A 13,833-nucleotide genomic window follows, 5' to 3' on the forward strand; every position below is an offset into this window, starting at 1 on the left:
AACTTAAGTATTTTCTGTTTGGTATGATTAGCTCATACATATCAATAGTTTTAGGCACAGTGCATATACTCATTTTTATTTCAAAAGCTTATGGTTTTAATAAGTTACTGAACAAGTTCAAATAGTTAACTCTTAAGTTATTAAAAGTAGTTTTACTCCAAGATATTAAATACCACATCTAGAATTGAGCTACAAGAAATAAAGGAGTTGTGGTATTTTCTCTCAAAATATCTAGAAGATAAATTTCTCAGAAGAATTCTAGAAAATGTTTATTTTTTTAAAAAAAAGGAGGGGTGGAGAAGTGACATTTGGAACAAATGAGGATCTGTGACCAAAAAAACCCCACCACAGTAGTATGTGGGATTATGGCCAGTATTTCTGAATGTCTTAGGATATATATATTTGCAAATCTCTGAACTATTGGGGGCGCCTGGGTGGCTCAGTTGGTTAAGCGACTGCCTTCGGCTCAGGTCATGATCCTGGAGTCCCCGGATCGAGTCCCACGTCAGACTCCCCGCTCAGCAGGGAGTCTGCTTCTCCCTCTGACCCTCTTCCCTCTCGTGCTCTCTATCTCTCATTCTCTCTCTCTCAAATAAATAAATAAAATCTTAAAAAAAAAATCTCTGAACTATTTATATATTTAAATCATCATAATAGATTCACTTTACTTTTAAAGGCAGTACTTAACATGCTTCCTGATCATAAATTGTTGACTATTGAAGGTACTCAAAAATATGTTGTTAAAATTAACTTTTTTTGTTAAATTTCGTCTCATTACTCCTAGTAATAACATTTAAACTTTGACAGTAACATCTGTTCCTTTATTGTGTGGGACATGTTTTTGGGAGGATTTTATGCACGTTAAAAATAACAATTTTTGTGAATTGTAGTTGTTTTCTGTAGTCACTTTTAGATACAAAAGCATTCTCTGTGAGTTACCTCTGATTATTCACAACCAAATTTTAGTAGAGCAGATGTAGACTCCCAGTGGAATAATTAGCCAAAAAATATTAGGGGTTAGAGAGCCCTTTGTGTAACATTTAATTTCTTGGCCAGTTTATATGAATAATTAGTTTTGAGGCAGTTAAAATTTCTTCTCTTGGGATTTCACAGTTGTTACAGATAGCTGTAATCACCAGGGAAGTAGAAATAGTATTTCCATCAAACAGATGGCTTTCCTAGCCCTGGTCCTTAACACTGCCTGCTGAGGTTCGTGTTTATGTTGGATGATTTCCTAATCACACCTTTTGAAAGATCACACCTGGTAGCAGAATATGATGCAGATGATAAAATGACTTAGTGAATTTGGGAACTTATAAAAGTTGGAAGTATGTATAGTTCCCACGCTCCTGGGGAAGGTAATCTGTTTGTGTTAGAGAAATCAGTGTGGCTACTAAGGCTTCAGCTGTCCTTTCAGGGATTCCTTAGCCACCTCTTCCACTTTTTTGACTTTCATTAGCTCTGACATCAGTGTGCTATTTTCATTTCTGTCTGGTCAGATGACCAGCCCATCCAGTGCTTTGAGGCACTGGGAGTTTTTGTTAGGCTAGGTTTCTATTGTGTATGAGGAAGATTTTCAGAGAATACAGTGATGTAGGGGCTTAGAATTATAAAATCGCATCTTTTTTCAGCTCTAATGTGAAGCTTTTGTGGAGATTTTACTCGTTACTATGAGGATTATCTTTCCCCTTCTGTTTTCTTTCTGTTGGAAGTTTCAAAACACGTGCACACGTGTATTAGAGATTCACGTGTATACTTATGCTCCTGAAATTTCAAAACCACAGTCAATATGATTCTAAGAACTTTACATTTGTAGGCTATATTTACTCAATAGCAAGAAATGTTTGTTTTTTGAAGTCATTTCTTAATGACATCTGGAAGAAAGCCAGTGATATTTTGGAGATAAGTGAAGACAGTGCCTTTTGGAAAGCTAGGGCAGGGCTTTACTTTTACTATAACTAGTCAGGGCAAGTTGTAAGAGTTACGGTAGATCGAGCTCAACTTTTGGAGCTATCAAAAATTTGTCAAGAAGGAAAAAAATTCTCGTGCTTTACACAGGTTGTCAGGGCAGGGTGGTGTTGCCATTTGTTGAGATGAGATGGCACTGAGCTAAATGGCATAGTAAAGGAGTTAGTGTTGGGAGAAGTTTCTGGTTTTGAGTGTGTTGAGTTTGAGGCCCTTGTAAGAGATAGGTGAAGGTATCCGGTGGCCAGTGATGTATGTGTTAGTTCTGTGGTTCCTGGAGCTCAGGAGAGAGGTCAAGGTTGGAAAGACATACCTGAAGACTGTTGGATGGTAATTAAAATCTTGAGAGTGGGGCAAAACCTCCCTGGGAGAGTTGGAGTTAAGCAGGGACAAACTGCTGGTGAGCACCAACATTTAAGGAATGGGTAGAGGTGTGGAAACCAGTGGAAAAAAACTAATAATAAAAGAGGTGGGACAAAACCTAGACAGTTGTAGTGTCACAAAAATGAAGAGAGTACTTTTAGAAGGTGGGAAAATTAGTTGCATCAGATGTTGGAAAGAGGGCAAGTGCTATAAATCCAAGTGTTCACAAATTTAGTATTTGAAAGACCTTGGTAAGAACAATTTCAGTGGAGTGGTGGGAGCTGTAATATGGTTTGTCATGGGTGAGGACGTGGGGACAGCTCTTTCAGGAGCAATGGCTGTGAACTTGGTGTGAGTGGAGCCATAGGTGTTGTGATGGTGCTTTTAAAGGTAGAATAGGCTTGACTTGTTTAGATGCTGATCAGAAGGAACACAGGGAGGGAAGGGATGTTAGATTGAAACTCTTTGGGTGCTTTTTAAAAGGGGTTTGTTGGGGAGGCGGGCGCACATTCAGTGATGCTGTGACTATGAGGACATTCTTAAATTTGACTCTGTTAACGTCTCAGTCTTTTCACAGTGACTATCTCATTTTAAGATTGAGATTCTTTATTGTTTTTCTCCTGAAGAGATGGTGTTTATGCTTGATTCTTCCATATTTTTTTTTGTTTGGTGTCTCTATGATTCACTGAAGTGGTGAATTTAGTCAATTTCTGTGAAGCCAGAGAAGGTTGCGTGTCTTTGGGGGTCTTTATCCATGCACTTCGAGAGCTGTGTGACACATGCAGCAGTTCTGTTTTGTACTGTGTCACAGTCTCTAGACTTCTGATTGCTCCTCTGTGTCCATAGAAAGTTAACATGTACCCTGGTATTTGTGAATGTGTATTTACATAATTGTGTAATTATAGTGAACTGTTGTACTTTAATAATGGGCACATCAAAATGTGTACAGGATAAAAATGAAGTAAGGTCTTAAAGGTACTTTAATAGAATGACAGAATCCCATCTTCACAGGGTGTTTTTTAGTGGCACCACTGTACTTAAAGACCACTTTGCTATATTTGAAATTGGGAAAGTGTGCATAATACACTTTATTACTTTTTAAAATCTTGGTTAATTTTTTGTGATAGAGTCATTCAAAGGGCTAGATTCAAAATCATTTTATTTCTGTACAAATCAGGTGATTTTTCTTAGCTGACAAGCCATTGTTTACCTTAAGTGTTTTTAATTTTACAAAAATAACTTCTAGATAGCATACTACAGGAAGCTGCTTGTCTTCACAGGAAAAGTAATCAATTTTGGGACATTTTTGTATAAGAAGGAAGAGTAACTGTCAAGTTTCACAACCCCTTTAAGTGCTTTGCCACCAGATAAAGAGCAGACCTCCCTGTGGTACAGGAGATTTTCATGGTTACTCCTTATCTCATGAAGATACATTGTTTTATAAAACTGGCCACATCTATAACATTTGGTAGTACTTTGTGCCATTCTGTCATCATGTTGGTTGCTTGCTAATGAAAGATGAAATGAATGAGTTCTTGTGTGATGGGATTTCTGTAAGCTTTTTACAGGAATCTTTTATTTTGGGTAAAGCAGCCACTCTCAGCAGATAATGCTCTCACTGATTTTCCATAAAATGCTTTTATTAAGCCAAAGAAGCTCCCTTCTGAAGACACTTGTCTTTTTGTTCAGTGCTCTATCAGTTGGACCTGGAAGAGTGTCTTATGTAAAAGGCACTCAGGAAATATTTAACTGTAGAATGAATTTGCAGTTGAGAATATTTTCACATAGGTATTTTCTTAGAAATTTTTGCATTTCATTCAGAAGTCAGCAAAGACTATAAACTGAGGCATATTAGAAGAATCATCTATACTACCAACTATATGGCAAATTTCCCACAGTACGTAATTTTTTTCCCTAATAATAGTCTTTATGCTTTTAGCAATGTTTTGTGTGTATATTTATATAGTAATTTACTGACAGAAAATACATTCTGGCTTATGTTCATGTTATTCCCCAAGTCATATTTCAGCCCTTTCTACTGTAGCAGGAAGAACAGATCTTTCCCCGTGGTAGGTGGCTTCTTATCTTACACTGTTTTATAGGAAACCACAAGTAAAAGAGGCATATAAACTTATATAGTTAAATTCAGGGAAATTTTCCAAAGTTCTGAGTTGAAAGTCATGATTCTTTAACCTTGCTGGAGAGAAAAGAAATGACAACCTGTAGCAATGTGGTATGTGTTTAGGTAGTTAATTTTTTAAGTATCTTGCTAGTTGTGATTGCTTTATACTGTCATTTGCTAATATTTCCGGGGTGAAATTTATATGTAGTATGAGGTTATTATTGATAATAGATGTAAACCTAAATTTTTAAAAGTTATTTCGGTTATTTCTATCTTATCTTTGACTGTCTTGTCTCCTTTTTTTTTTTTTTAAAGTAATCTCTGTCCCAGGTAGGTTTCAAACTCATAACCCCAAGGTCAAGAGTTTATGTGCTCTGTGGACTGAGCCAGCCAGGTGGCCTGTGACTGTCTTGTTATATTCTCATGTGATTAGCTAATCGTTATTTTTACTTGGTAAAGAGCGAATACTAGGAGGAAAGAGGTGCCCTTCTGCCATATATTTAGAGTGCTTGATTATTAGTATTCTCTTCAATGTCTGTTTTGTTGAGGAAATCATCCTAAGGCCTTTGTCTGTTTTCTGAGAGTTCAGTTCATGGAAGTAGGTAATTAGTGATACACCGAAACAAATCAGTCAGTGAGAGCACCATTACCGACCCTTCACATTGTGGGACATCTATTTCCTCAGGTTGGGATCATCTGACATAAAATGAGCTCTAGTGTTAAATTCAAAGATTTTTGAGGGTCATCTATGTTCTAGGTACTAGGATATACCGGTGGACAAAACCAAATGATCTCTGCCAGTGTATAGAGGTTACATTTTAGTGAGAAGGGGTGCCTGGCTGGCGCAGTTGGTAGAGCTTGGGCTCCTGAGTTTGAGTTTACTTAAAAAAAAAAAAGTACTAAAAATACATTTTAGTGAGAGAGAAACAAAAAACAAATAAGTAAAATATTGAGATAAGACTTTAGAAGAAAAAGTTGGGGATAGGGAGTATTATGTCAGGAAGAGATTGCAACAAGATAAAGTGCTTATGGAAGGTCTCACTGAGATGGTGACATCTGAGCCAAGAACCTCAAGGATAAAATGAGAATTGAGGCATGCATGTATGTGGGGGAGGAACATTCCAGCAAGTAGGAACAGCACTTGTAAAGATCCTGAGACAGAGCATGCCTAGATTACATACGGTATGTGAAGTAAAGAGGAACGTCAGAGATGGCCCTGTGGGTTTTGGCCTGACCAATGGTAAATGCAGGGTTGCTCTCATTTGATGTGGAGAACAGATATTGGGTGTGAGAGTATGAGATGAGATGTATGCACAGTAATAATTTGTGTGGCTTCTGGATTTGCACGGGGACAGATTTAAAAATGTAGGCGGGCCAACTCTTGGTAAGAAACATGATTTTGAATAACTGTTTTACTCTAAATTGATAGTTAAGGAAGATGAACAGATTTATTTGCCTGAGCTAAATGTAATTGTAAAGGAAAGGAACTTTCCAGGAGTTAACATGTTTTACACATTAATTTTGGAATACCTAAATAATTACTTGAAAAATTTTTGCTTTATTAAGGTGCATTACTTTTCTCCCAATGCTGTTGATTTAAACAATAGAGTACTATTACACAGGTTAATAGGTAATCTCTGACATATGAGAAACAAATACTAAAATAGATCAGGAAGTAGAGAAGTATGAAGTCCTAATATTTAGATCAGTGAGAGACAAATATTTAACCACTGTGATATAGTGATTTGTAAGAAATATGTATTTGGTCAGTCTGATGACTGCACTGTCTTTTTCATATATGTTTTGGTCTTCACCCACTGCATGGCTCACAGCTGCTACCCTTGGGATTTCCTAAGCTGTGAGAGTGATAAGGGTTTCTTTCTTGTGCTAATGAGATGACTTTTGGAAAGCACCTTAGGATGGGGGCTGGTTGCCAGGGGAGCCGACCGTGTGTGATTAGAGGGTTGGAACTTTCAGTCCTCCTCCCCTCCTCACCACCTCTGTAGGTTGAATCAATTGCCAAAGGCCGATGGTTTAAATAAATCATGACTCTCTAATGAAGCCTTCAGTAAAACCCAAAAGGACAGAGTTCAGAGAGCTTCCAGGTTGAACACTTGGGGGTGAGGTGTTTTATGTGGGAGGTTTCACTTGGGAGAGTGTTGTGCCTGAAGAGGGCATGGAAGCCCTTTGCCCGTTCGCCATACCTTGCCCTGTGCATCTCTTCCACTGGGCGGTTCCTTAGTTATATCCTTTTGTAATGAACTGGAAATCTATTAAGTAAAATGTTTCCCTCAGTTCTGTGAGCTGAATTTGCAAATCAGTCAAACCCAAGAAGAAGGTTGTGGGAGCCTCCAGTCTATAGCTGGTCTGTCAGAAGCACAGGTAATAACCTTGACTTGCGACTAGCATCTGAAGTGGGGGTAGGGGCAGTCTTGTGGGACAGAACTGTTCACCTGGGGGATCTGTCTCTGGGTAGTGTCAGAATTGAGCTGAACTGTAGGACATCCTGCTGGTGTCCAGAGAATTGCTTGTTGGTGTGAGAACCCCCCTCGCCATGTTGAAATTGGTACCAGAACCCATTTAACCACATACTTAGGTCTCCAGGTATCACTTGAAACAATTTTTTTTTAGATGTTTTATGTTTTGAGCAATTAATCAAGGCAACTGTATTTATTAAATATCTTTAGATGGCTTGTTTTCTCTACAAACTATGTTTTATCTTTGCTATGAGCTTTCTGTTTTGATAGTATGTTTTTATATTTGGAATTATATGTATGCTGGATAGAATTTACTGCCTTAGTTTATGCAATAGATTACTCAGTAGGGTCACTTTGTAATATCAGCTTCTCTAGTTAAGAAGGGAGGTATGCTGAGAGCCACTTTGGTGTGTGTGTGTTTGTGTTCCTTGTGTGTCTGCTTTGTCTGAGATCACAATAAGTTATTGCTTACGATATTGTTGATCTTTTTTTAAAGATCAACAAAAAGTCATTTAAATTGTTTTAAATTCAAAGTAGCATTAATCTCTGCTTCTGCATTTTTGTCCTAATGGTAGAAGTTTTAACACACATTTCATTGTTCTGTCTGTAGGATTGGCGTTTACCTCACAGCTTTTAAAAAATCAAAACCAAACAAAAAACTCTCCATGGCATTTTATTAAGTCCGTATATGCAGAAGGTTCATAGGAATTGTTTTGTCTCATGCATACAGGAGTTTCTGCCACAATGCCATATATATCTTGACAAACCTTGAATTCTGCAAAATCCTGCCGTGAAAGTAATAAAGCTTATATTGGGGCATAAGGGATGGGGCAGACTACTGAAAACCCATGGAACTCTGCTCTTGAATACTAACCCAAACCAGGAGCAATTCTAATAAAAAACAAAAGACTAGCTTTTGTGTACCTTGTAGTACCATCAATCTTTGGAGTCTTAAACCCTGAGCTCCAGCCTCCTCCTAGTTGTAGGTTCTAGAAGGGCACTGCTGGTAAGAGCCTATTTTCATTAAAATTAAAAATCTCATCCAAGATGTGTAGCCTTCTTCATTAATACATTTTTTGAATACAGGGGGAATTTTTTTTTTCCCCAGCTTCCTCATCTGCACAGGCAGCTTTGCCAAATAGGTGGAACTTAGCTAAAAGAGGAACAATTCCTGAAGCCGCTAAATCAACCACTCCTTGTAAGAAAGAAAAGTACTTTTGTAAATTTTCAGGTTTTTTTCCCATAAAATATTCATCTGTTGCTAAGGTTTTATCTCTAATTGTGAAAGAGCTTATTCCAGTTGCCTCAGAACATTAACATGCTAGGAAAAATTGTGTTATATGCCAACATGACTTCCTTTCACACCAGCCTCATCCCGCTATTTCCAGTCACCTAAGAAGTAATTCACAGCAGAGAAACCTACGTTGTAGAAGAACAGAGTTTATTTTTGTTCAGGTTGGATTTATAAAATTGTATAAGATGACTGGCAGGTGAGTGTTAGTTTTGGAATCAGACCAGGCTTCGAATTCTGGCTCTGCTATTTAAATGTTCTTTTCTACAAGTTACTTTTTTTTTTTTTTAAAGATTTTATTTATTTATTTGACAGAGAGAGACATAGCGAGAGAGGGAACACAAGCAGGGGGAGTGGGAGAGGGAGAAGCAGGTTTCCCTGTGGAGCAGGGAACCCGACGTGAGGCTCAATCCCAGGACCCTGGGATCATGACCTGAGCCGAAGGCAGACACTTAGCGACTGAGCCCCCCAGGCACCCGTTACTTGACTTCTTTAAACCTCAGTTTCTGTATTTATAAAATGGGATTATTATACCTACCCAGAGTTGGTAGTAAGTAAATGAGATAATACTAGACAATCTTTCTTATGCACGAAGTTTAATAAATGTTAGCTGTTATAATTCACAATATTCTTCAGAGCATGACATAACATATACCACTACCAAGGTATATTTTCAGCAAGTTTTAACATTTTCAATAATTTTTACATCTATCAGTTTTATTTAATATAAAATAGGAGAAGACAGGATTGTGTTTTTACCACCAAATGTAGGTCACAAGGAAAGCATACGTAAAATGTGGTAAATGAAATTTGTATTTTCATCTTTTGGCAAAGATTTATATAGAAAACTGATCAAGTAACCAGGATATGCAGAAGCTGTGATTATATTTAGGCTCTTATGATGTGAAGAGGACACAAACAGGTTATTTTTCCTTAGATTACAATAGGGATGAACTTTTTTTTTAAAGATTTTATTTATTTATTTGACAGAGAGAGACACAGCGAGAGAAGGAACACAAGCAGCAGGGTGATGAACTTTTTTCTATTTAAATGCCATGGATAGTTTTATACTTCATACATTTTGCCCATGACATGTTGTGGTTTTTGAGAATTACATTCTCTTCCAACTCAAAGCTTTTATTTTGCCAAATAAATTGAAATGGAACTCCATTTAGAACTTACTATTGAGTCTTTTTTGAATTGATGTTGCCTATTGACATTTTTATTTCTGAAATTAAAAATATCCCATCTGTGAACTGTCTAGTATCATACACTGGAATATTTTCAACAAATGGTATTCCGAGTCGTTTCTTGAAAACCTGGTACAGGCAAGAATTTTGAACACCTTAAGTTTTATAAAGGATGAGTTAAGAAAGTTTAGTCCTCAGTAGTTTGTGCCTTCAGTGGGGATTCTGTCAGTGCTCATAACTATAATGTAAGGAGAACACAATGGCTCCTATAAATAAGAGACATTTCACAAGGAACCTTGAGGTACGGGAGAAGAAATGATTCATTCACTCAGGGTTCAGCAGAACTTCAGCAAGAATTTTTTTCTTCCTCTTCTTATTTTTAAACTTTTAAGTTATGCCAGAGGAAGATGAGTTCTGGAAATCTGGAGGCAGGAGATTTTGTTCAGGAATACCTAGGTACTGACTCTGTCCTCCACCCCTGCCAGTCAGGATGCGGTTCTTGTTGGAGACTGATGAGTTTATTCGCAAGCCACAAGTGCGGGTGTTTGTAAACATTCCTTTCAATGGAAGAAAACAAAGTCAGTTGAAAGGTAAGCTTGAGTAGTGGCCTAGTGAGAATGTGGCTGTTTTGCTAGAACTGAACCCTAGTGTGTTACTCCCAGCTGTGAGTGCCAAGGTAAATCTGTGCCAACATAGGCTGCATGTGCTTTTGCTCTGTGTAGCCACTGCCATCAGTTAAGTTCCGTACCGCTGGCTAAATAGAGCAGGGACTAGGCCTCATCTGTCTGTGTAAGCTCTTCCTGCTGGTTTGTAACCTACTGGCATGTTACCCAATTAATACAAGGATAGATTCCTATGTCATTATTATGATAGTTTAGAAGTTCCTTCCCCAGAGGTAACCCCTGTTAAAAATGTGGGGTATATTCTTCCAGACAATTTTCTGTGTACTTACGTGTTTAAAGTACATACATATAGGAAAAATGACCTAATAATAAATAAATAAATAAATAAATAAAATATAAAAAAAATTTAATGGTAACTCTGGAGTTCTTTTCTTGGCATATATTTAGGAGTAGTTTGCTCTTTTTTTTTAATCAGTGTAGTATTCTATATTCATTAATATAGGTGTAATAATTTAGCCAGTTCCCATTTGGTGTACAACTAGATATATTTCTCTTTTAAGAACAACACTGTAGTAAATATCTTTGTGTGCCACATTTCCATGAATATTTTTGTAGGACATACTTAGAAGTAGAATTGCAGGCATAATTCATTTATAGCTTTGATAGATGCTGCCAAGTTGTTCTCCAAAAGCTTATATTACTTACAACCATATATATAGCAGTATGTGAGAGTTGATGAATAGATTTCAATAGGAATGGAAACCAAAGGGATTCTGTACAGATAAAGAAGCATGAGTAAAAGCATGGAGGCAGGAGGGCCGAGTGGATCTGGTGAGGAAAGAGGGAGTAAAGAATCTGATGTAGAGTATAGGAAGTAAGGGGCTTGTGGAAGATGAGTCTAGAAAGGTAGGCTGGATCAAATAAAAGTATTTTTTTATTTTTTATTTTATTTTATTTTTAAAAGATTTTATTGATTTATTTATTAGAGAGAGAGAGAGACAGCGAGAGAGGGAACACAGCAGGGGGAGTGGGAGAGGGAGAAGCAGGCTTCCCGCTGAGGAGGGAGCCCGATGCGGGGCTCGATCCCAGGAGCCTGGGATCCTGACCTGAGCTGAAGGCAGATGCTTAACGACTGAGCCACCCAGGCGCCCCCCAAAAGTATTTTTTAATGTGTTGTTCAGAAGATTAAACTTGAATAGACAGTGGAAGCCTTTCAAAAGGTTTTTTTCTTTTTAAAGATTTTAAAAAAAGAGCATGTCCGTGTGCACGCGCACAGGTGAGCACGAGTGCAGGGAGAGGGAGAGGATCCCAAGCAGAGTCCCCACTGAGCACAGAGCCTGCCCTGGGGCTTGACCTCAACCCTTAGATCATGACCTGAGCTGAAACCAAGAGTCACGCTTAACTGACTGAGCCACCCAGGCACCTCCCCCCCACCTTCAAAAGATTTTACGTGTGAGCTGTATTTCAAGAGCAGTAACTGAAGGCAAGGTTTTTGAGGATGGGGAGATTGCCTATGAGGCTGTTAAAATGATCATCTACTATAATGAAGGCTGTGGCATTAGAAATGAGAGGAAGGAATCAGATTCAAGCAGTGGTACAGATTTAAAATCAGTTTGTAAGTCTTGGTGGCTTAGGATGCGAAGGTAAAAGGTTGAATGTTGTGGCTCTTGGAGTGCATAGGTGGTGCTTTTTATGGAGATAATAAAAACAGAATGAGAAATAGGTTTGGGAAAAAAAAAGGAGATTTTTATTAAAATATAAGGAATAAGGTAAGTTACTATCCACTGATCTATTCTATATGGTGTGTTCACTTTTTTTATTGTGGTAATATATACATCACATAAAATTTAAAATTTCATCCATTTTTAATTGTACGGTTCAATCTTACTAAGTACATTCACATTGTTGTACAACTATCGCCCACCATCCCATCTCCAGAACTTCTTCCATTTTCCTAAATTGAAGCTCTGAACCCATTAAACAATGTCTCCATTCCTCCATACTCCATTCCTGAGCCTCAATAAGTAAATTGGAAGCCACAATGCTGCTTTTCTATCTCTATGAATTTGACTTAGGTACCTCATAATAAGTAGTCATAGAGTATTTGTCCTTCTGTGACTGACTTATGTCACCTAGCATAATGTCTTCAAGTTTTATCCATTTTGTATAGCATGTGTCAGAATTTCTTTTTATTGCAGAATAGTATTCCATTGTATGTATATACATTTAAAAAAAAAAATCCATCCATTTGCCAGCAGACACTTGGGTTGTTTTGTTGGGGGTTTTTATGGGGGAAGGAGTAGGCCTTTTTTTGTTTTGTTATTAGAGTGTGAATGCAATAAAATTGAGTTTGATAAAACTGTACAAACCACGGTACTCTTGTATAGGTCCACTGTTAGGAAATAGTGTTTGTTGCCACAAAGATGAGTACAAAAGATCTTACTTTGTACAACTCATACATATCATGGCTGTTGGAAAAATGACCTAAAATGCTTATCCTACCAGTGGGTAGATACCATAATGGTCAAAAGTATAGCATAAACAGGATTTAAAACACCTGGGGTTTTTAATAGAATGATTGGAATATTGTGAGGCTTCAGCAATATGTACACAATTTTGTACACTTTGAAGTGCCCAAAACAGAGAGAAGGTGTTGTAATAGATGGTCTAGTCTGGTTGACTGAGGGATCAGTTTTTGAAAGAATTTCGAATTATTAGGTGGATGAAATAAGACAGCCCTGCACCTGATGAACTAACCTAAGTGATACAGGTTTTATAAAATAGAGTTGAATGAGTTGCCTCAAGAAGGTGTTACCTGTCTCCAATATCTTAATTCCTTTGTCATAATTTTCTAATTGAAGTTAGAGTGAGAACAGAGAAGTGAGAATGAGTGTACGAGGGAGGTTCCTTTCTCTCTTTATTCATTACTCTCTTGAAAATACATACTCAGGGGTGCCTGGGTGGCTCAGTAATGAGCCTTCGGCTCAGGTCATGATCCCAGGGTCCTGGGATCGAGCCCTGCATCGGGCTCCCTGCTCAGCGGGAAGCTTGCTTCTCCCTCTCCCACTTCCCCTGCTTGTGTTCCTTCTCTGGCTGTGTCTCTGTCAAATAAATAAATAAAATCTTAAAAAAAAAAAAAAAAAAAAACATACTCACTTTCCTTGTTCTCTGCAGTCCTCTCTAGCAGTTGTAATTGTGGGCCCATCTTCTGAATTGTGACTTCTTTTAATACATTTCAACACAATTCCATTTCAGGAAAATGTGTTGTTTTGGAACTCACTAATACATGCTTTTCCTTGATGTTCCTTTCTTATCAAAACATATACCCACACATATTACTGCACATCAAACTTTGATAACATTTGGCACTGGAAAATTGAGAAGCATGCACAGAATACAAAATACAGATGAAGATGGTAATGGAAAAATAAAATAGATTAAAAGGAGTCTCTGGAGACTTGAACTAGTCCTTTCTAGGATGGCTGAAGTTACAGGATAGCTCTTCAGCTTTATTAATTTCTTTCAGCCTCATTGTAAAAGATAAGCTAATAGAAGGTAGTTGGTAATTTAAATGAGATGCTTAGCATGTGGAAAGCAGTCCATGAATGTTGTCTGTTAAATTTATTATTTCTTGTGCTCGCTTCGGCCGCACATATACTAAAATTTATTATTTCTAATCTCTGGGTTTGAAACTGAGAGGCATTGTAATGGCTGGAGAGCATCAGATAATAATTTGCTGTTCTTACCTGAAATTGCCTTGTTTTACCTCTACAGTGTTTGAATATGGACTCTCTTAAATTAG

General features: G+C 37.6%; 1 protein-coding gene across 6 annotated transcripts in view; it reads left to right on the forward strand.

Moving 5' to 3' along the window:
- The window catches only part of RBPJ (recombination signal binding protein for immunoglobulin kappa J region), a 225,233-nt gene that overhangs the window by 126,098 nt on the left and 85,302 nt on the right, over positions 1 to 13,833 (forward strand). The gene's annotated exons all lie outside the window — the stretch shown is intronic.

The sequence above is a fragment of the Zalophus californianus genome, chromosome 2 (assembly GCF_009762305.2).
Source record: "Zalophus californianus isolate mZalCal1 chromosome 2, mZalCal1.pri.v2, whole genome shotgun sequence".
Classification (NCBI taxonomy): Eukaryota; Metazoa; Chordata; class Mammalia; order Carnivora; family Otariidae; genus Zalophus; species Zalophus californianus.